Genomic DNA, 22240 nt, shown 5'->3' on the forward strand with positions numbered 1-22240 from the left:
ATCAGCTTTTCCATTATTCTACCCAGGATTGATATTAGACTAACTGGCCTATGATTACCCAAGTCATCCCACTTATTCTTTTTGAATATTGGCATAACACTTGCACTCTTCCAGTCTTTTGGAATTTCAAGATTTATTAAAAATTTCCACCGGAGGGCCAGAGATCTCATCCAACTCTTTCCACTTGGGTGTAGGTTATCCAGGTGTGCTGATTTAAAAATGTTTATCCTTAATAAATGTTCTTTAAAATCCTCCTTAGTACTACATCATCCTTATGTGATACAAGTACATCATCCTGCTCCTTTCCAAATACACAACAGAAACACATCTGCCTTTTATGCTTATTGTCCTTACCACTGCTAGCAATAGATTTTTCCCTGATATCTTTTGCTCCCTTTATTGATTTTTCTACACTTCATCACTTCTAATTTATATTGATTGCTATCTACATCTTCTTTTTTCCATTGTCACTTTTTATTTCCAATTGCTCCCTTCATGAGTGAATCATTCACTACCCACCTTCCAACTTCTGCAACAAATGAAGCAGGGTGCTACAGAAGACAGCCTCCTTCACTACACAACCCTGATTTGTCCCCAGAGCAGGTCCATCCTGCGCATTGAATGAGGCAGGAGTCCTATGGAAAAAAACAGTATTCTGTATGATCATGTGATCAAAGATGATATTATAATGTGTACACACATAGGGAGTGAATTAATATTGCACAGAACATCTTACTTTTAGCATTTCCTCACTTTTGAGTGCTTCACTTAGCAACCTTAACGTTCTCTTAACATAGTTCTTTTAATTTTCTATATTTAAAAGAAAGCAAACTGAAAAAACATCTGCAAGGTTAGAACCTTTAGATCTACCACTGAGATCTCTGCCACTTGAGAGTAACTGGTGGCAACAGTGGGTGCCATCCTCCATGTGGGACAGACACTAGAGGGCTGAGTTACTTTTTTGCCATTGGGTATCACAGATATTTCTGATAGCAGAGGAATGGTGAGTTTTAGGAATGTTGGGTATCAATCTGGTTATTCTACTATTTCCCCCAAGGCTGAACTCTTTTATTCCTTGGCATCTCCAGCCAGTCTCTGACCCTGTGATTTCTCTCCATCCCCTGTTCCTCATCACTGTCTCTTTATCCATCCAGCCCCCATCTTCCCCTCCAGGCTCTGGGTCAGAGTCCCAGTCTTTCCCCCACCCTGGCTCCTGTCTGAGCAAGAAGACTGGGACTGGAATCTGACAGGAGTTGGGAATAGTGGCAGGGAAGGCATAGGAACCAGTGGTGGTGGAGAGGAAGACTGAGATTGGACAAGGAACAGGGGGAGGAGGGTGCCTTCTCCAGCTTCTGCCTGTCACACTCCTGTCTCTCCACCCTTAGTTCCTTATCCCTGTGTGGTGACTTTTCTGAGCCTGATGAGTCATTTGAGATCATTACCTGTGAGTCCTAAGGGCCAACCCAAGCCACAAGCAAGAGCCTAACCCAAGGCAGGTATATAGGCTTCTAATGAAAGCAACGACTCCAGTCTGCTCAGTGTCACTATTTTGTTGGAGATGCTCCCTGTGATCTGTAGTTTTGACACTCTACTCCTGCATCTAGCCTGCTTCATCCTATGCCTGCTCCTGCTCAATTCACAACTGGTTGTCCTGACACCCTGTCTTTTCCCCCTCCCAGTGGTCACTCCTAGGCTTTGGATTAGGGTCCCAGTCTTTCTCCTACCCAGGTTCCTCATCCCAGTTGCCCCTCCCAGGTTCTTTGTTCCCAGATTCCTTGTCCAGCCAGTCCCAGTCTCATCCTCTGTGGTCCCAGATCCAATCTTAGGCTTTCCCTCATCCTCCCCCCCCCCCCCCAGATCCTTGTCCTAGTTTCCTTGCCCAGCTGGTCCCAGTCTCCCCACTTCTGCTCCCCGTGTTCTTTGCCCAATCTCAGCCCCCCACTGTCTCCTCCTATGCCTTCCTTGTCCCCAGTCCCAAATCTTGTAGGATTCTAGTTCTAACCTCCTTGCCCAGACAGTTCTGTCTCCCTGCATCATTTCCCAGTCTCTATCCCACAAGCTCTTTGTCCCAATCTACTCACTCTGGCCCAAGATCCAACTCTTATCCTCTCTGCATTTGAATCAGTTTGCTTCCTTCTCCTCTGTGCTGCCTGGGAGCCAGTAGGGGAGGCATTGAGAGCACAGAGGAGACTGTCCCCCTAGTCTCAGTTCTGGTGCTTGACACCATAGCAGTCCCTGGCAGGCAGGGGTGGAAATGGTAGGGAAAGTCCTGCTCAGCCACTGCATCTCTGGGCTGGAACATGCCCAATACAGATAGAATCTTCAGAGAATTTAGTTGCTAAACTCTAACAAGTCTCTACTGAACATGTGCCAGCTGAGATCCTTCAAAGGCTTGCAACTTGGCCAAATGTGGATGTTTTCCACAGGAACAGCAAAAGACACATTCTTAATACAAAAGCCACCTCCCTGCCAAATTTCAAATCCTTGCTCCAAAGCTTTTTGATGAAATATTTGTGGGCATCATTTTAACATTGGCAAAACAATGTGTTTTTCAATAATCACACTGACCACATGGTTATAGATTATATTTTTCAAAATGTCAGCCTGAGACCGACGCTTGGCATTGGAAAATTTCAGCTCCTGTGAATTAGGCTTGGCAGTTATAAGCAGCTGGAAACAGGGTCTTAAAATTAAAAAGTGTTGTGTACCCTTAACTACCAGCTCCACACATAGTATATAACCTTTAATACTGAAAAATTAAACGTTTAATTTAAATACTCAATATTTGAATATTAAAATATTTTGATTATTAATATTTGATGCAGATTTGCATAACACTCTTGCATGTTAAAACATTCATTTTTTTAGCAAGATGAAAATTTTTATTAGTATTTAATGACAACATTTTTACCGGAAACTCTGATATACCTGAAATTTTCAAATATATTTCACAGCGTAGTGCTTCTAAAACAGTCTGAGCCTCTTGAATACTGAACAGAGCAGAAATGGGGAGGACATTTATTTTAAGCAACATGCGCTTTTTAAAATTTCCAAGTACAGAGTCAGTCATTATTCAGAATAACTGAATACTAATTGACCTGTTGAGTACAAATGCCTATTATTTTGTTTACACCGTGCTCTGCTGGTAGCTTGTAAATCAGTTTCTCTACAACAATCTGACATTGCTTTGAAGTGTGTTTTGGTAATAAGGAAAGTCGTATCAACCTGCAGCAATGCTTAAGCTTAGAGAAAATAGAAGGAAAAAAAGGTATTTTGGACAATGAATGATCTTCACAACAGGCATGAGTTATGTATCCATCATTTCTCTTCAGGTAGGCTGCATTCTGACACTCATTATGGTGATACTTCAGAAAAAGTGCTTTATTTCTATTTTTCTGTGTCAAGGAACAATGCTACTAAATAAGTAAGTAATTCTTACTCACATGAGTAATCCTGACTCACATAGAGAGTCCCTTTGACTTCAATGGGAATACCTCTGTGAATAAGGACTGTTAGCGTAAGTGCAGCTAGTACGAGTTGCAGGTTTGGGCTAGCTTATGAAGTCATTGCCAGGTTAGAGATTTAGGACTAGATATTCAAAGGTATTTAGGAGCCTAAAAGCCAGATAGGCACCTAGTGGGATTTTTCAAGAAGTGCCTAAGCAGGTTAGGTTAAGCCCTTAACTCTTATTTACTGAAATGGTGGTGAGGTGCTTAAACACTTTTGACAGGTTTCAGAGTAACAGCCGTGTTAGTCTGTATTCGCAAAAAGAAAAGGAGTACTTGTGGCACCTTAGAGACTAACCAATTGATTTGAGCATAAGCTTTCGTGAGCTATAGCTCACTTCATCGGATGCATACTGTGGAAAATACAGAAGATGTTTGTTTTTATACACACAAATCATGAAAAAATGGGTGTTTACATAAGCTATTACCAGCAGGAGAGTGGGGTGGGGGGAGAGAAAACCTTTTGTAGTGATAAACACCCATTTTTTTCATGATTCGTGTGTATAAAAACAAACATCTTCTGCATTTTCCACAGTATGCATCCGATGAAGTGAGCTGTAGCTCACGAAAGCTTATGCTCAAATTGGTTAGTCTCTAAGGTGCCACAAGCACTTTTGAGAATCCCACTAGGCACCTGTCTACATTTTTAGGTGCTTTAAATATCTTTGAATGTCAGGCCTTTGTATACTTACAGGCAGGGGCCCAACCAGAAATTTCCTAAGGAGAGGGCCCACGAAGATGACCCCTCTCTAGTAGGGTGCCTGTGTGGGGGCAATGAAGAATTGGGGAAGTGTCAGGATCTCGAGTTCCCTCCCATCCTGCAGCACCAGGACTCTGCTAGCAGCTCCACCATAGGGTGGGGATGCAGGTACCTCAGCCTATTACCTCCTGTGAGGGTCGTGCTCTGCAGCTGTGGGGCTGCCCATGCTGCTGTCTTAGGCATGGACGGGAAAGGAGGCAGCAGCTGCTGGGTCTCCGCTCAGAGTTGGATGGATAGTGGCACTGCTTACAGGCAATATGGTGATGTAGCAGGCTCTCTTTATTTCAATATACTCTTCTCTGCACATGAACAGTTTAGTTTCTAAGTTTAAAAATTCATGTCACAAAAGTGTGTGGAATTAACAAAAAAACACATTAAGCATGATCCATTATAGCCTGTCATAAAGGAAAATTACACAGCACGTATTTCTATACCAAAGGAGCATTCAAACCCATTTTCTTTTAAAATTGTTTTAGAGAATGTTCTCTTGGGCTGAGGCTTTGGATACCAATTTTTTTTTAAAATAAGTTTTAGTGTCGGTAAATTATAAGCTTTCTAAAGGTTTGTAACAGAAATTGGTATTGAGGTCTGTGATGGGTATAGGAGATGAAGTCGTTGGGTAGGGGTTGTGTGTGTCACACATGCATTGTGTGTGGGGTGTCGGGGGGGGGTACAGGGCAATATATTGAGGGGTCTGCCAAGGGGCTGGCAAATTAACCTGGGCTAGAATTAACTGGGGTGGTTGCAGGGAAGTATGTATTTATTCTGGTGGGGGAATGTTTTGGAGTTTTTTTTCCCCCCTCTTTCTCTCTCCCTCCTCAATCAGTCTCATTTAAAATCCTCTTGCCTCTTTTCCCCATATCCATTCGTTACTATCCCTATTCAGAGTCTCCCTGTTTTTCTACCTAGACCATTTCCCTCCTATTCTTCCACCATTTTATAATATGAAGGTCAATATGACTGAAAGAGGCGAAGATGAGAGTATGACCTCCCCCACCACCACCTTCACTTAGGGGAAGAGGAGCCAGGATCTGCTGCAATGCCCTCTCTAGTTACATAAATCAGAACTGAAGAAATTCGGCAGCTGTACAGGGGCTTCTAGCTCCTCTCCCTTGGGGTGGGTTTCAGTGGTCTGGGAAGTCTCCGTGGGCCGAGGGACCTCTGCACCTACCACTCTAATTGAACGTATGCACATTTTTATGGTTTTTTGTTTCATTTTTTTTTGTTCCCCTCTCACCCCGCCCCACCAATGTTCTCATTCTTTGACTATCTGAAACAGCATTGAAGTTTCATTAAATCTGGCATTCTCTGCTGGATGGGCTGCTGACTTCCCCCCTTGCAGAGTTTGCCCCGGGCTTCATTGTGTGCAGGGGAACTGGGGAGTGCATTAAAAATAAACATAGCTTGTGCATTAATCACTATGCTGCCAGACCAGCTGGGAACGCCACGGACTTTTTTGGAGATATCCGAAAAGGTAAGAGGTGGCCCACTGAAGCAGAAAATACTTTGGATATTGGATAAAGAACTAGAGGATTCATCCAAACCTTCAAAAAGGGTCAGATTCTTTGTCTGGGCTTTAGCTTTGCAACATTTCTAATTTTTATGCTCTTGTTTGCCCACCACTCCAGGTTTAGTTTGTTTTCCCCCCAAAAGTGGAAGTTCTTGTCCTTTATAGAGGTTAACAAAATGGGGCCAAAGAAAGAGAAATGGACTGAAACAAAAAGCTACAGGATAAAATCCCCTGACTAAGAGCCTCATAGGTTTGCCATTTCCCCCCAGGCTGGAAAGAATCTTACTTATTCTCTTCTGAATATGAATCTAAGTTGTTCCAGCTGTAAATGATGATGATGTTTGGGAAACTTATTTCTTGTAAACTTTCCTTAATCTAGATCTTGGGTAATAGATTCACTCACCTTCTGAAGTGCTTCTTGTAATGGTATGCCTTTTTCCCAGCAGAAATGGATTGTAGCTCTTTCTGATGCATGTGCGTGCTGAGGCAGAACAACAACAGAATAGCTGGAGGAAAAATGATGAAACCCCTTCACTCAACCTGTTTTGTGGAGGAGCCTTCCCTTCCATGCATCTTTCCTATTTGTATAAAAATAACATTAGAAGGTACAAACCTTTTTGTACAGCCTTTGGAAATGTAGAACTACATTCTTTCAACTTGTGATCAGTGCCCCTTCGATCAATGCATTTTCTCCCCTGCCCATGGTCTCATCAGAAAAGGAGTTAGGCTACATTGGACAAGTACATATACTCATGGCAAATTGTGACTTCTTTGTGTGAACACGATGGCATGGAAAAGGATGGGCTCTGGTTGATAGGGTCAAAACAAATCCTGCAGATGTTTTTTATGGCAATGATCCAGAAGCACAGGAAATACAGCAAATTGATTTCTTCCCCTCTTTTCTTTTGTTTTAGGTTTGCCTTTTAATTGAAGGGGGACCTTCATTAGCCTTCATTCTATTGTCTGTCTCTCAGCCTGACACTATTAACTACAGGTCATAGTCCACCGCTGGTTTACAGCTGCAGGATTTCCACATGGTTTCATATTAGCAGTCACATACATAGATGGATAGAGCAGAATACTAAGCATTGTTTCTTTTAAGCCACTAATGCAGTTACTGAGGAAAGTGACCCTTCTTACTACAATAGTTTAGGTCAGAAAAGGCACCTCAGCAGTCTCAAGAAACCAATTCTCATGATGTTTTTTGCTACACCTTTGTCTCACCTTTATTACTGGATGGAGTTATTGCCTCAAAATTGATAATGCTACACATATGTATGCAGCAAAAGGCAGGCCTCCCTAGAGCTTGATGCTTAGAAATTCTGAATACATTTGATCAAGTCTGCCTTTAGAATGAGGCAGAGAGCCATGGAAACACGCCGGGTTTTATATTTCCGGGTTTGTCATTTTGAGTCTGGATTTAAAGATGTCAAAAAAAATATGTTCTTTTAATTAATGACATCAGAGACCAAAAAACTACTGTTGTTTTCATTTTGGTTAAATTTCAACTGCCAGGAAAAAAGTGAAGAAATATCTTAACTTGTGCCTATCATGATAAAACCTACTGCTTTTGACTGATAAACATTGTCCTAAGGATAATTGCAGGATGCTTCTTCCTTTACAAAAGTAACTGTGCCCTGGTGTGAATAAACTCTAAGCTCTATATGCTATAAACTCCTAGGCAGATAAGAGAGGAATTTTAAGAGGCCAGGATATGGTGGCTATCAGGTTTACAGGAAACACCTGCCTGTTGTTGTTATACTGATAATTTTTAATTATTCTGTAATTTTAAGTGGGGGAATTAAAGGGGGGAATTAAACTACCCAAACACAAAAGAAAAGAAAGGGGGTTTTAAAACTGCAGAAAATTTAATTTTAACAACCAAAAACATTCAACTCTTTCTCCTCTTCTCCTTCCCTCTATCTCCATTCTTCATCCTTTTCTCCCCCACCATCATCACTTCACCCTCATGAAGCCTAAGTGATCATCACGGTGAAGTGTGAAGGAAATACAAAGGGCAAAAGCCACTCCATCTCCCTTTGTTAAGAGTAGTAGCTTCAGGGCAGTTTCTACATGGCTGCTGCTGCTCCTCCAGCAAACTGGCAGGAATACTGGCCCCAAAGCATTGGAACAGTGTGTTAGGATCATAGGATCTGTTTATTGCTGATGCTATAGTTTCTCTATCAGCATGCTCCCAACTGCAGCCTATGTGATCCCCTCTGCAGCATGCAGAAGTGCCGAGGTCCCTTTCTGGCCATTCTATTAGTGACCCCTGCACAGTCTGTTGGGGTTAAATGGTGCAGAATGTATTGTGTGCTCCACTAGGGTCTGTGATGAATTTTTACACACATTATAAATGTTTCCATTGGCAATATTTGCAAATCTCACTATTAAGGCCATGAATGTCTTAAACAGAACAATAAAAACAAATTCTCCCATCATTCTAAAGGAAAGATTAATTTACAGGCCCATGCGCCTCTAAATTATTATTAATTCTCAGGATATGGTTTTGGCATGACAACTTTTAGTAAATTTCATGGCAGAGATGCAGGAAAAAAATGAAAAAGTAATAGAAATGGGTCTGGGGGTTGTAGAGTGAACCCATCCTGTTGTCATGGCTGGGTTGTGAGCAGCCAGATCTAGGTGTCAGATACAAAGTCTGCAGTCATGGGACAGGAGGCAAGAGTCATTTGGATCAGGATATCAGGAGATCAGAATCAGGAGTTGGGAACAGGAGCAAGGCTGGGTCAGGATACCAGAGTGACAGAGGCAGGAGCCAACCTGGAAATTAAGAACCACAAGTGAGATGCCAGTTAGTTGCTCTGGGACGCTGCCAATCAGGGCCGGCTCTAGGTTTTTTGTTGCCACAAGCAAAAAAAATTTTTGGCGGCCCCTCTTTTTTTTTTTTTTTGGTTTTCACACGTTTGCACTTTGCGATGTTTTTGTTTTACTGTTTAAAATTTTTAAAAAATAAAAACAGAGGATTTGTAGTTAGTAAGAAATTTTCATTTCACTAAGTCGTTTTCATTTTTGTCCCGGCATTTTAGCCCTATAACCACTGGCACTGAAACAACACTGAAATTGGTGCGAATGGCGCCGATAGGGCGGCACAGTACACACAAGTAAGCGTGATTCCTGAGTTAATTAATCAAGAACCGTTAATGTTTACACATTTACGCACGTTCACATTGAGTGACCGTGTCACAACGTGACACGATATTTTTCATGTCATGCTCCTGTCATAACCATACAGCTAAGGGCAGCCTAGAATTCCTCCTTACCTGTAAGGGGTTAAGAAGCTCAAATAACGTGGTTGGCACCTGATCAAAAGGACCAATGGGGAAAGAGGATACTTTCAAATCGTGTGGGAAGAAGGTTTTGCTTTGTGTGTTCTCTTGGAAAGCAGAGAAGCATCAGGGTCAGAAAACTCCTTCTCCTATAAACCATCCTAAAAGTCTCTCATATTACAAAAATTGTAAGTAAAAGCCAGGCAAGGCATGTTAGATTCTTTTGTTCAGCTTGTGAATTTTTCCTTTGCTGGAGGGAGGTTTATTCCTGTTTTTTGTAACTTTGAAACTAAGCCTAGAGGAAGTTCTGCTGTGTTTTTGAATCTTTTGTTATCCTGTAAAGTTATTTTCCATCCTGATTTTACAGAAGTGATTTTTACTTTATTTAAAAAAAAAAAAATCTTCTTTTAAGAACCTGACTGATTTCTCTATTGTTCTAAGACCCAGGGATTTGGGTTTGTGATCACTTTGTAACCAGTTGGTTAGGATATTATTCTCAAGCCTCCTCAGGAAAGGTGGTATGAGGGCTTGGGGGGATATTTTGGGGGAATAGGAACTCCAAGTGGTCCTTTCCCTGATTCTTTGTTAAATCGCTTGGTGGTGGCAGCGTACCCTCCAAGGGCAAAGAAATTGTGCCTTGGGGAAGTTTTAACCTAAGCTGGTTGAAATAAGTTTAGGGGGTCTTTCATGCGGGTCCCCACATCTGTACCCTAGAGTTCATAGTGGGGAGGGAACCCTGACAGCTCCTATCGCACTACTGGAGATTTTTTTGATCTTCATGTATTTTTTTTTTGTACATTGGTGGATTTTTCTGAAAAAAAAGGCTGGCCGGAATGATGCCGCCCCTGGAAATGTGCCCTCCCAAGCACGTACTTGCTTTGCTGGTGCCTAGAGCCGGTCCTGCTGTCAACTGGACCTCAGGGCAGAGCTTCACACTGGGACTCAGCTTCATTGGTTTCTGGTAAGCCATTGTCAGCAGGCTACCAGGTGAAAGGTTGAAGTGTGGCTGCTCCCAGGAATCCTGTGGGCCGGGGTTTGAGAGCCGGGTTAAGAGCTGTGGATTGTAGCATCGTCCCCTCCCATAGGGGTGCCCTCTGGGGATGTGAGTCCAGGTTTTTCAGGGTGACTCCTATGAAAGGCCCCATTCAGAGCAGGCGTGTGAACATTTTCAGATGGCTCCCCCAAGTGCATTCCCCTGGGCCGTAACCTTCCCAATCAATCCATAACATGCCCCATTTGATCTTAGTCAAGGACTTTGTGAACAGTGTATTTTTCCTGACCATATATTTGCACCAGTGGGGATGGTGATTAGGCACTTTGAGGAAATATGTTTTTGGTGTATAGTTTAGGAATGAGATGTAGAACATGGGGTGGTCTCTAAGGGATTGAGGGAGCTGAAGCTTGAAGGTGAATGGGTTGATTTGTTTCTGAATGTGGTATGGGCCACGGACCTGATAGTTTAGTTTTCAGGAAGGTCCGGCCCTGCAGAGGTGTTCTGTTTAAAGCCATATCTTTCATCCTGCCAAGTAGGTGCAGCCCTGCTGTCTATGTTTGTCCACATGCCTTTTGTAGTCTTGCCTTTTCAAGGTGTTCCTTCATCCTTAGGAACCTGCCTTAGCCCTGGACCCCTGCTGTGCTGCCAACTGGACTTTTAACAGCCCAGTCAGCGGTGCCGACTAGACTTGCCTGGGTCCCTTTTCAATGGGACATTCCAGTTGAAACCTGGACACCTGGCAAACCTATTCAGGGGGTCTGCCAAGCAGGGCCAGCATTAGACTCACTGGGGCCCAGGGCAGAAAGCCAAAGCCCCACTGCATGGGTCTGAAGCCTGGAACCCTGATCCCTGCAACCTGGGTCTGAAGCCAAAGCCTGAGCAATGTAGCTTTGTGGGGGCCCCTGTGGCATGGGGCCCCACGCAATTGCCCTGCTTGCTACCCCCTAACACCGGCCCTGACTTTTATATGGAGAAAACCAGTTTTTGTCGCACAAGTGGGCTGTGGAGTTTTTATAGCGTATTGGGATAGGCCTCAGAAAGGAAAAGGTTGAGAACACCTGGGCTAGACCATGGTTTGAAGTAAATGATAAAAAAGACGATTATGAGGGGGAAAAGGTATTCCTTTGCCTGTGTGTGTGTGTGTGGGTAGGAAAAACACATAGTGTGATTAAGATGTTAGTATCCCCAAATGTTCTGACATCAAAAAGCTATGGGAAATAAGTGTGCATTGGTCAGCGTTTTCTTTCTATCTAGGCATTAATGTCATGCTCATCGCTGTAGCATCTAGCATCAAAGCCATTTGCAACAGTTGAAAATTTTTAATTTCATTAGAGGTAGAAAAATGTGAATCCATGGTACAATTTATAGCAAAGCTAAAAAGGGCAGAATGTTACCAGTTTGGGCCATTTTCAGAGGGCACTTCTGTGAGAGACATTGCAAGACTCAGATGTAACGTTAGAAATGTTTAGAGGTCAAAGGATGTTGCTACAAAAATCAAGGGGAGAATGTGCTTTTATGCTGTAATTAACATTTAGTTAGAAAAGTTACTGTTGCATTCAGCATCACTCAGTGGGAAGAAATTTATGTAGACCACTTTTAAAAACATTGCTATTTGTGCCCTTTGTTTATTTGGCCATTTGAGGATGTGTGTTTAAAGGTCAGTTTGCATTCTCCAAATTCTGAGGCTACTGTGTACAGGCACAGTCCCCAGGTACTAAATTAGAGCTGTCTGAGGCCTGTTCTGGCTAGCACTAGCTGCTAAGGCCACAAAGCACTGAAAGTATTACTGAGGAACCACACAGCATAGGGACAATCTGGCTATGTCCCCTTTTCTCTGACCACATCCCTAATCCAGAACCCCAGTTCCCATTAATTGATTAGCTTGCGATAAACCACAAACATGCCATGACTGTCAATTGGCATTAAATGCAAGCAAATCTGAGCCATTACTAATGTCAGAACTGCAAAGGTACATCTGCACATTTCTCTTAATAGACTTTTGTGGCCTGTTGCCTGCTGGCCAATTAGTATTCATTGTTACAGATGAATTAGTAAAATATCTTATCGTAGAATACAAAACATTAAGGTTGAAATCCATAGAAGTCAATGGAAAAATTCCTATTGACCTCAAAGGGAGGCAAGATTTCACCCTAAGAATGCCATGTTGCCTGCATTAGGCAAAGCATTCATGATCTCTGATATTCTCAACAAAGTCAAAACAGAAAATGGATCCCAATTTAAGGTCAGAACTTCGTTGTGCCTTTTACAACATAATAATAATGTGACGGCACCACATGGGCACAGATTCCAAATTTCTTTAACTATATTTACTGAATATACACAACATGCAAGGCCTAGCTACTTATTTACACTGTTGCTTTGGTGGTTTTGGCAGCTTCTAAAACACAGAACACAGTGAACAGTATCAGAAGGCTGGCAAACTATTTAAATGGATACTACCCAATTTCTATACTTTACAGGTCTCCCACTGGTTTATGAACTATTTTGTTGTATATGCCAGCGTAAAACTTCTTTGTGGCCACAGGCACAGAGTAGCTTAAAGATTAATGTATAACCTAGGTAAATGTATAAAAATCAGTAAAGTACGTACTTATCTAACAAGTACTGAAATAATCCTTGTGAGATGATAGATTTAGACCACATATAATTGGAAATGTATCACCTGTGTGCCAGATGTTTCAGAGGTAGGGTGACCAGGCAGCAAATGTGAAAAATCAGGACAGGGATGGGGAGTAGTAGGAGCCTATACAAAAAAAAAGACCCAAAAATCGGGAGTGTCCCTATAAAATCTGGACATCTGGTCACCCTATTCAGAGGATTGTTGTGAAGTGAGCCTGGTGTGGTCACGTGAACAGTAACGACCATCATTCATCTTGAGACACTTATTGCATAGTGAATAATTCCAAATTAATTAAAGAAAATTGTGATCTGTTCCCAGATAATTAGGAATAGAAAAAGAGGCAAAACTAACTGACATTTTTTTATTCATCCTGCTCTAGTTTTTGAAAAGTGTCCTCCTTGGGTTTTAAAAAAAACTTTAGGAAAACAATTGAGGTGTGGTTTCTATGGAAGCCTTAGTCAGACTAAATGCTCGGTACCTGGATATGGACAGGGATACTGAAGAATCAGTTTGCACAACTGAAGTCTTATTATGCACCAGCAAATTTCTGGAAATATCAATCATGTCCAAGACCACCAGTTCATATAGATTTTAGTGGACCTTTATTGAATGAAAGATTTCTGACATACAACTGATTCGGAATCAACACGGCCAGAAGTTATCTGTATGTGCTCAGTGCAATGCAAGATGGTACCATTAAGGTGTTATGCTTCATTTTTGTGATTTATGGGTTACCAAAAATAATTATTTCTGATAATTGACCCCAGGGAACATAGTGAAAGTTAAATAACTTTTTGCAGGTTAATATGTATATATAACCTATAATTTGAGTTCTACTGGGGCAGCTAACATTTAGTTAGGATTTTTGAATGAACATGAAAACTGTCAAAGAAGATACACTATCTATAAATCAGAAAATAGCTTCTTTCCTGGTCTCTTATCAAACACCACCACCATATAGTTCTACAAATGTGTTCTTGCTGAATTACTAATGGGAAGATTTTTATGTACCAGATTGGAAGTTATGACACATGATTTGAGTAAACATGTTTTTAAAAAAAAGTCTGCATCTCCTAAGAAGAAAACAAAGCTTGCAGGAACAGAATATCTAGTAGGGCTGTCAAGCGATTAAAAAAAATTAATCATGATTAATTGTGTGATTAAAAAAATTAATTGCGCGATTAATCACACTATTAAACAATAATAGAATATCATTTATTTAAATATTTTTGGATGTTTTCCACATTTTAAAATATATTAATTTCAATTACAACACTGAATACAAAGTGTACAGTGCTTACTTTATATTTTTGATTAAAAATATTTGTACTGTAAAAATAATAAAATAAATAGTATATTTCAATTTACCTAATAATTCACCAGATTGCACGACAGTACTTGTATCATGAAAGTTGAACTTACAAATGTAGAATTATGTACAAAAATTAACTGCATTCAAAAATAAAACAATGTAAAACTTTAGAGCCTACAAGTCCACACAGTCCTACTTCAGCCAATCGCTCAGACAAACAAGTTTGGTTACAATTTGCAGGAGATAATGCTTCTTGCTTACAATGTCCCCTGAAGGTGAGAACAGACATTCTAATGGCACTGTTGTAGCCAGTGTTGCAAGAAATTTACATGCCAGATGCGCTAAAGATTCATATGTCCCTTAATGTTTAAACCACCATTCCAGGGGACATGCATCCATGCTGATGACAGGTTCTGATCGATAATGATCCAAAGCAGAGCAGACCGACGCATGTTCATTTTCATCATCTGAGCCAGATGCCACCAGCAGAACGCTGATTTTCTTTTTTGGTGGTTCGGGTTCTATAGTTTCCACATCTGAGTGTTGCTATTTTAAGACTTCTGTAAGCATGCTCCACACCTTGTGCCTTCCAGAATCTGAGAGGGACTTCAGATTCTTAAACCTAGGGATAAGTGCTATATCTATCCTTAGAAATCTCACATTGGTACCTGCTTTGCATTTTGTCAAATCTGCTGTGAAAATGTTCTTAAAACGAACATGTGCTGGGTCAGTGGTGGGCAACCTGCAGCACACGGGCCTCATGCAGCCTGTCAGGGTAATCCGCTGGCAGGCCACAAGACAGTTTGTTTACATTGACTGTCGGCAGGCACAGCCGCCCGCAGCTCCCACTGGCTGCAGTTTGTCATTTCTGGCCAATGGGAGCTGCAGGAAGCGGCGGCCAGCATGTCCCTGCAGCCCGTGCCACTTCCCACAGCTCCTGTTGGCTGGGAACGGCAAACCATGACCACTTGGAGCTGCAGCTGGCCGTGAATGTACAGGTTGCCCACCACTGTGCTGAGTCATCATCTAAGGCTGCTATAACATGAAATATAAGGTAGAATGTGGGTAAAACATAACAGGAGACATACAATTCCCCCCCCCACAAGGAGTTCAGTCGCAAATTTAATTAATGCATTATTTTTTTTAATAAGCATTATCAACATGGAAGCATGTCCTCTGGAATGGTGGCCGAAGCATGAAGGGGCATATGAATGTTTAGCATATCTGGTACGTAAATACTTTGTAACACTGGTTACAAAAGTGCTATGCAAACGCCTGTTCTCACTTTCAGGTGACACTGTAAATAAGAAGCAGTCAGCATTATCTCCCATAAATGTAAACAAACTTGTTTGTCTTAGCGATTGGCTGAACAAGAAATAGGACTGAGTGGACTTGTAGATTCTGAATTTTTACATTGTTTTGGTTTTGAGTGCAGTTATACAACAAAAAAAATCTACATTTGTAACTTATAATTTCATGATAAAGAAATTGCACTACAGTACTTGTATGAGGTGAATTGAAAAATACTATTTTTTATCATTTTTACAGTGCAAATATTTGTAATCAAAAATAATAATGTAAAGTGAGCACTGTAACTTTGTATTCTGTGTTGTAATAGAAATCAATATATTTAAAAATGTAGAAAAACATCTAATAAATTTCAATTGGTATTCTATTGTTTAACAGTGCAATTAATTGTGATTAATTTTTTTAATCAGTTAATTTTTTTATTTAATCACATGAGTTAACTGCCATTAATCGACAGCCCTAATATCCAGTATTAGTTTGGGCCAAAGGAGTGAGGAAAAAGTGTGGGGGGAAATAAATTGCATTCCACGTCATCCTAAGAACATTAAGAATAGTGGTGTGCCTGATCTAAGCAAGAGATATAACCTGGAAGAGGCATATTGTCTAGCTGAAAGATATTTAGCAATTTCTCAGCAGTGTAACCAGAAATTTAAACTCAAAACTTAAAGCACAGTTGCAGGTGTTATGGTGGTTCTGTGTGATTTGGATCGCAGCTGTAAGGACAGTTGTCGATAAAAATGATTCTGATGTTGCTAAGACCTGTATTGTTTAAAAGGTTAATAGATTAGTATTTTGGCTTAGGAGAACTGAGTTCAAACTCAGATCATAGGTACAGCTGCATATTTATTACAGCCATGACTTCGATGACAAAAACATCTAAAGACCTGATCCTGCAAGGTGTTGAGTTTTCAGTTTTTTTTCTGAAATTTAGTATTTATTTTATGCAAATTATAACTTCCTTGGAAGATTTGTATTTTAATATATATTTGTTAAAATTTTAAAAATAAGTTCCCTGGCATAAATCCACACTTTTCTCCCAGGTACAATTTTCAATTCAAAGAATGTTCTCCTGCTTAGCATAAGCAAACCCATAAGCTGCAAAAGTGCATTATGTAGCGCTCTCCGTCTCTAGATGTATAACGTTGCGATATACCAGAGGACATCATCCAACAGAAAAGTAGGAAAAACAAACCCTTCCTCTCTGCAATTTAAAATAGCTACAGTACTACTTGTTATTTTCAGAAAAGTGAACGATGAAAAATAGTTTAGGGTAGTTTTAACTGATTTTATTGCTTTGAAACCTAAAACAAGACATTTAAAAAAGAGAAGGATAATAAAGACTCCAGGAAAATACCTAAGCACTTGCCTATGTACATGCCTATTGAGTACAGCACTTCAGCACATGTTGAAAGTGAAGAACATGCTTAAACTGTCCTGAAAAGGGACGCTTTCCTGATTCGGGGCTAAAAGGGATTTTTAGATTCAGCATCAAATTCTCAAATGCCCTCTATTTGTTGAATAGGAGTTACAATTCCCACTCCAAGAATACAATTAAAAAAATTCTACAAAACTTTATAAATTCAAATTAAATGAAAGGATCATAACAATTGTGTTTATAAAGGGTATGCTGAGGATAATGGGAAAATGATATTTTCCAAATAATAAATGTGGCTTGACTAATTTGTGAAGTAACTTAAAAAGATGTTAACTGATTTAAAAGGTCAAGGGACATCAAATATGGTTTTGCCTCCCACTCTCTTTTCAGATGAAGCTACATCACTAATCTTCAACTATATACAATACATAAAGCACTCCGCCGACCTACTGCGCTTAGTGGGGACATACACAATTGACTGTATAAAATCGCTTTCTAAAGATTGACTTCTATAAAATCAACCTAATTTCGTAGTGTAGACATACATTAAAAAGTAAAGGAGTACTTGTGGCACCTTAGAGACTAACCAATTTATTTGAGCATGAGCTTTCGTGAGCTACAGCTCACTTCATCGGATGCATACCGTGGAAACTGCAGCAGACTTTATATATACACAGAGAATATGAAACAATACCTCCTCCCACCCCACTGTCCTGCTGGTAATAGCTTATCTAAAGTGATCATCAGGTTGGGCCATTTCCAGCACAAATCCAGGTTTTCTCACCCTCCACCCCCCCACACAAATTCACTCTCCTGCTGGTGATAGCCCATCCAAAGTGACAACTCTTTACACAATGTGCATGATAATCAAGTTGGGCCATTTCCTGCACAAATCCAGGTTCTCTCACCCCCTCACCCCCCTCCCCAAAACCACACACACAAACTCACTATCCTGCTGGTAATAGCTCATCCAAAGTGACCATTCTCCCTACAATGTGCATGATAATCAAGGTGGGCCATTTCCAGCACAAATCCAGGTTTTCTCACATCCACCCCACCCCCATACACACACAAACTCACTCTCCTGCTGGTAATAGCTCATCCAAACTGACCACTCTCCAAGTTTAAATCCAAGTTATTTGCCCAACCTGATGATCACTTTAGATAAGCTATTACCAGCAGGACAGTGGGGTGGGAGGAGGTATTGTTTCATATTCTCTGTGTATATATAAAGTCTGCTGCAGTTTCCACGGTATGCATCCGATGAAGTGAGCTGTAGCTCACGAAAGCTCATGCTCAAATAAATTGGTTAGTCTCTAAGGTGCCACAAGTACTCCTTTTCTTTTTGCGAATACAGACTAACACGGCTGTTACTCTGAAACCTGACATTAAAAAGTGTAATTTTGGGTGGTATATTCTTTGCTTTTGTCACGTTATAGCTAGAATGGACCCAGGTGGGTATCACCTTCTACTCAGCGTTTTCAGTGCCCTACTTCTTTGTGTGGTTATTTTAGTGGATGTTTCTTATGCCCAAGCCTCCTCACCCAACCATTCCACCCCAGAGGACTGCCCAAGCAACAGAAGGCTGGTATTTAATAATTTTTGAAGTGCAGTGTGGCCTTGTCCTTCCCTCCTCCCCCACTCCACCCGGTGCTTCGCTCCTCCCCCACCCTTCCTGGGCTACCTTTGCAGTTATCCCCCTATTTGTGTGACGGATTAATAAAGAATGCATGAATTTGAAACAACAATGACTTTATTGCCTCTGCAAGTGGTGATCAAATGGGGGAGGGCGGTTGGCTTACAGAAAAGTAGAGTGAACCAATGGGGCGGGTTTTCATCAAGGAGGAACAAACAGAACTGTCACATCGTAGCCTGGCCAGTCATGAAACTGGTTTTCAAAGCTTCTCTGATGCACAGTATGCCCTGATGTGCTCTTCTAACCACCCTGGTGTCTTGCTGAACATGATTAGCGGCCAGCCGATTTGCCTCACCTCCCACTCTGCCATAAACATCTCCCCCTTACTCTCACAAATATTATGGAGCACACAGCAAGCAGTAATAACAATGGGAATATTGGTTTTGCTGAGGTCTAACCAAATCAGTAAACTGTGCCAGCATGCTTTTAAAAGCCCAAATGCACATTCTACCACCATTCTGCATTTGCTCAGCCTATAGTTGAACAGCTCCTGACTACTGTCCAGAGTGCCTGTGTATGGCTTCATGAGCCATGGCATTAAGGGGTAGGCTGGGTCCCCAAGGATAACTGTAGGCATTTCAACATCCCCAACGGTTCTTTTATGGTCTGGAAAGTAAGTCCCTTCCTGCAGCTGTTCAAACAGACCAGAGTTGCTGAATATGCAAGCGTCATGTACCTTTCCTGGCCATCCCATGTTGATGTTGGTGAAACATCTCTTGTGATCCACCAGTGCTTGCAGCACCATTGAAAAGTACCCCTTTCAGTTTACGTACTGGCTGCCAAGGTGGTCTGGTCCCAAGACAGGGATATGCATTCCGTCTGTCGCCCCGCCACAGTTAGGGAATCCCATTGCAGAAAAGCCATCCACTATGACCTGCACATTTCCCAGAGTCAGTAGCCTTGATAGCAGCAGCTCAGTGATTGCATTGGCTACTTGGATCACAGCAGCCCCCACAGTAGATTTGCCCACTCCAAATTGATTCCCGACTGACTGGTAGCTGTCTGGCGACGGTAGCTGTCTGGCGACACAAGCTTCCAGAGGGCTATCGCCACTCGCTAGTGAACTGTGAGAGCTGCTCTCATCTTGGTATTCTTGCACTTCAGAGCAGGGGAAAGCAAGTCACAAAGTTCCATGAAAGTGCCCTTATGCATGTGAAAGTTTCTCAGCCACTGGGAATCATCCCGTACCTGCAAGACTATGTGGTCCCAGCAGTCTGTGCTTGTTTACCGGGCCCAGAATCAGCGTTCCACTCCATGAGCCTGCCCCATTGCCACCAGGATGTCCAAATTGCTGGTGCCCGTACTTTGAGAGAAGTCTGTGTCCATGTCCTCATCAATCTCGTCATTGCGCTGCCATCGCCTCCTTGCCTGGTTTTGCAGGTTCTTGTTCTGAACATACTGCAGGATAATGTGCGAGGTGTTTCCAGTGCTTATAACTGCCGCGGTGAACTGAGCGGGCTCCAGGCTTGCCGTGGTATGGCGTCTGCAGGACAGCAGGAAAGCAGAGTTGCAGCAGAAGCAGAGGCTGATGACCTGTGAGGTGGATTTAGGAGAGCAGAGTTGAAGCCAGAGCCCATGACAGCCAACATGGAGAAATTTGCTATCGAAACAAGAGCAGGAGAGCAGAGTGGCAGCGGAAGCGGTGATTTGATGATGACAGTTAGCAGTCCTACTGCACCATCTGCTGAAAGTAGTATGGCATCCGTACGGAAAAAAGGCACGAAACAATTGTCTGCCATTGCTTTCATGGAGGGAGGGGCAGCTGACAACACGTACCCAAAACCACCCTCAGCAATGTTTTTGCCCCATCAGGCACTGGGAGCTTAACCCAGAATTCCAATGGGCGGCGGAGACTGCGGGAACTGTGGGATAGCTACCCACAGTGCAATGCTCCGTAAGTCGATGCTAGCCACGGTAGTGAGGATGCACTCCGCCGACTTAATGCGCTTAGTGGGGACACACACAATTGACTGTGTAAAATTGCTTCTATAAAAATCGACTTCTATAAATTCGACCTAATTTCGTACTGTAAACATACCCTCACTGAAGAACACCCTACACTTACACACAACATAAGTTAAAGGCAAATATATTTCACTTGAAAATACCTCAGATTTGTAAGTCTGATAAACTTCAGTAATTTATTTTTGTCTTTCTGCTGAGACTGAAGCTAACAATGTGGAGAGAAGCTCAACTATTCCTACCAACAAATGAAAAATCAGAAACAATTTATAGAGTTTTTGGTGTAAGAATCATTTGTGTGTAGGAAACTAAACACCATTTTTACTCCCCCACTGGCACTGATATATTATTATGTTTTCTAAATGTAAGTTATGGGCTTAGAGTATTGAAGACAGAGGTGTTGTTTTCAGTGTCAGTTTTACACTCTGTACAATGGAAAATAAAGATAACTCCCCATGTAAAACAACTTATTAGACTATGTTTGGAATGGGGGTTTACATAATTTGTTGACAGTTTGAAACAGCAGAAATGTCACTGTGCACCAGCACAAGTTTCTCAGAATTAGCCACTCCCACACATAGTCGGACCAATTCATTTGTTCCAATTCAGTACATGTCCATAGGCTCCAGCCTTTCAACAGTTCAATTGTAGAAATGTAAAATCTCTTCTCAGAATTCCAGATAATCAAATAGACTATGCATCTGATGAAGTGGGTATTCACCCACGAAAGCTTATGCTCCAATATGTCTGTTAAGCTATAAGGTGCCACAGGACTCTTTGCCGCTCAAATAGACTATAATCATTCAGGCTACCCTGGTTTCTCTTGTAGACCTTTCCTTACAGTTTGATTTAGTTGTAGTCTAACAGTGGACCTTGGATTTTGCAATGTGGTGGTCCAAGATGCAAATAAACAACATTATATAAATGAGTATTAGGCAGATTTATGATATCTGTATGGAAAAAAGTGAATTGCACTATTTGTAATGTTTTACACAAGTAATAATCTTTAAGATCCTTGTTTTAGAAAGAAATGAATTGTATTTTCTACCAGTTTTAGTGTCTTGGGTCAGCTTTAAAAGAATAAACAGCGCTAGTGCATTTAAGATGGTCCTCAGTCAGTCCAGTGCATCAGCAGTTTCTCAGAAAAGCAAAAGTAGAAAAAGAACATTCCTTTAGAAGCCATAGTCCTAGGTAGACTAGAAAATATCCGTAGTTATTAGTTATTTTATTACTGTTAGATATTTATATTACTTTGGCACCCACCCATCCCAATTAGGACTGTTGCCTTGTTGTGCTAAACTCAGTATAAAAAAACTGAGAGATAGATACTGCTCCAATGAGCTTACAAAACTAGCAATATGTGGATGTTAGAGACAAGGTGGATACTGTAATATTTTTATTGAACCAAATTCTTGTCTAATATCCTGGGACTGATGCAGCTAAAACAGCACTGCATACAATCCATGGATAGTGTGAGAGAACACTGGGTCACATTGAAATCAATGTTTCGGTAACAATACTGATCCAGAGAGAGTGCAGTTGAGACTGTGTCTATAGCTTAGTAGTTAGGGCACAGCTGTGGGAGACCTTCGTTCCAGTCCCTCTGTGCCAATGAATATTTAATGATTTATATACAGTGCAACAGCTTCAACAGGAGAGAATGAGAAAGATCACCCAGAAATACCCTATTGGCCAGTGGTTAGGCCACTCACCAGGAATGGGGTGAAAGTTCAAGTCCCTGATCCAGGATTTGAGCCTGGGTCTCTAACATCCTGTAGTGATTGGGCTAAAGTTCATAAAACCACAATCACTGTCATTTTTCCTGAAAAATCATTGACCTGCCTTAGGCACCTAACCCAGATGAAGGTTCACAGCTGCAAATTCCATGT

This window comes from Eretmochelys imbricata, chromosome 5 (assembly GCF_965152235.1).
Source record: "Eretmochelys imbricata isolate rEreImb1 chromosome 5, rEreImb1.hap1, whole genome shotgun sequence".
Lineage (NCBI taxonomy): Eukaryota > Metazoa > Chordata > Testudines > Cheloniidae > Eretmochelys > Eretmochelys imbricata.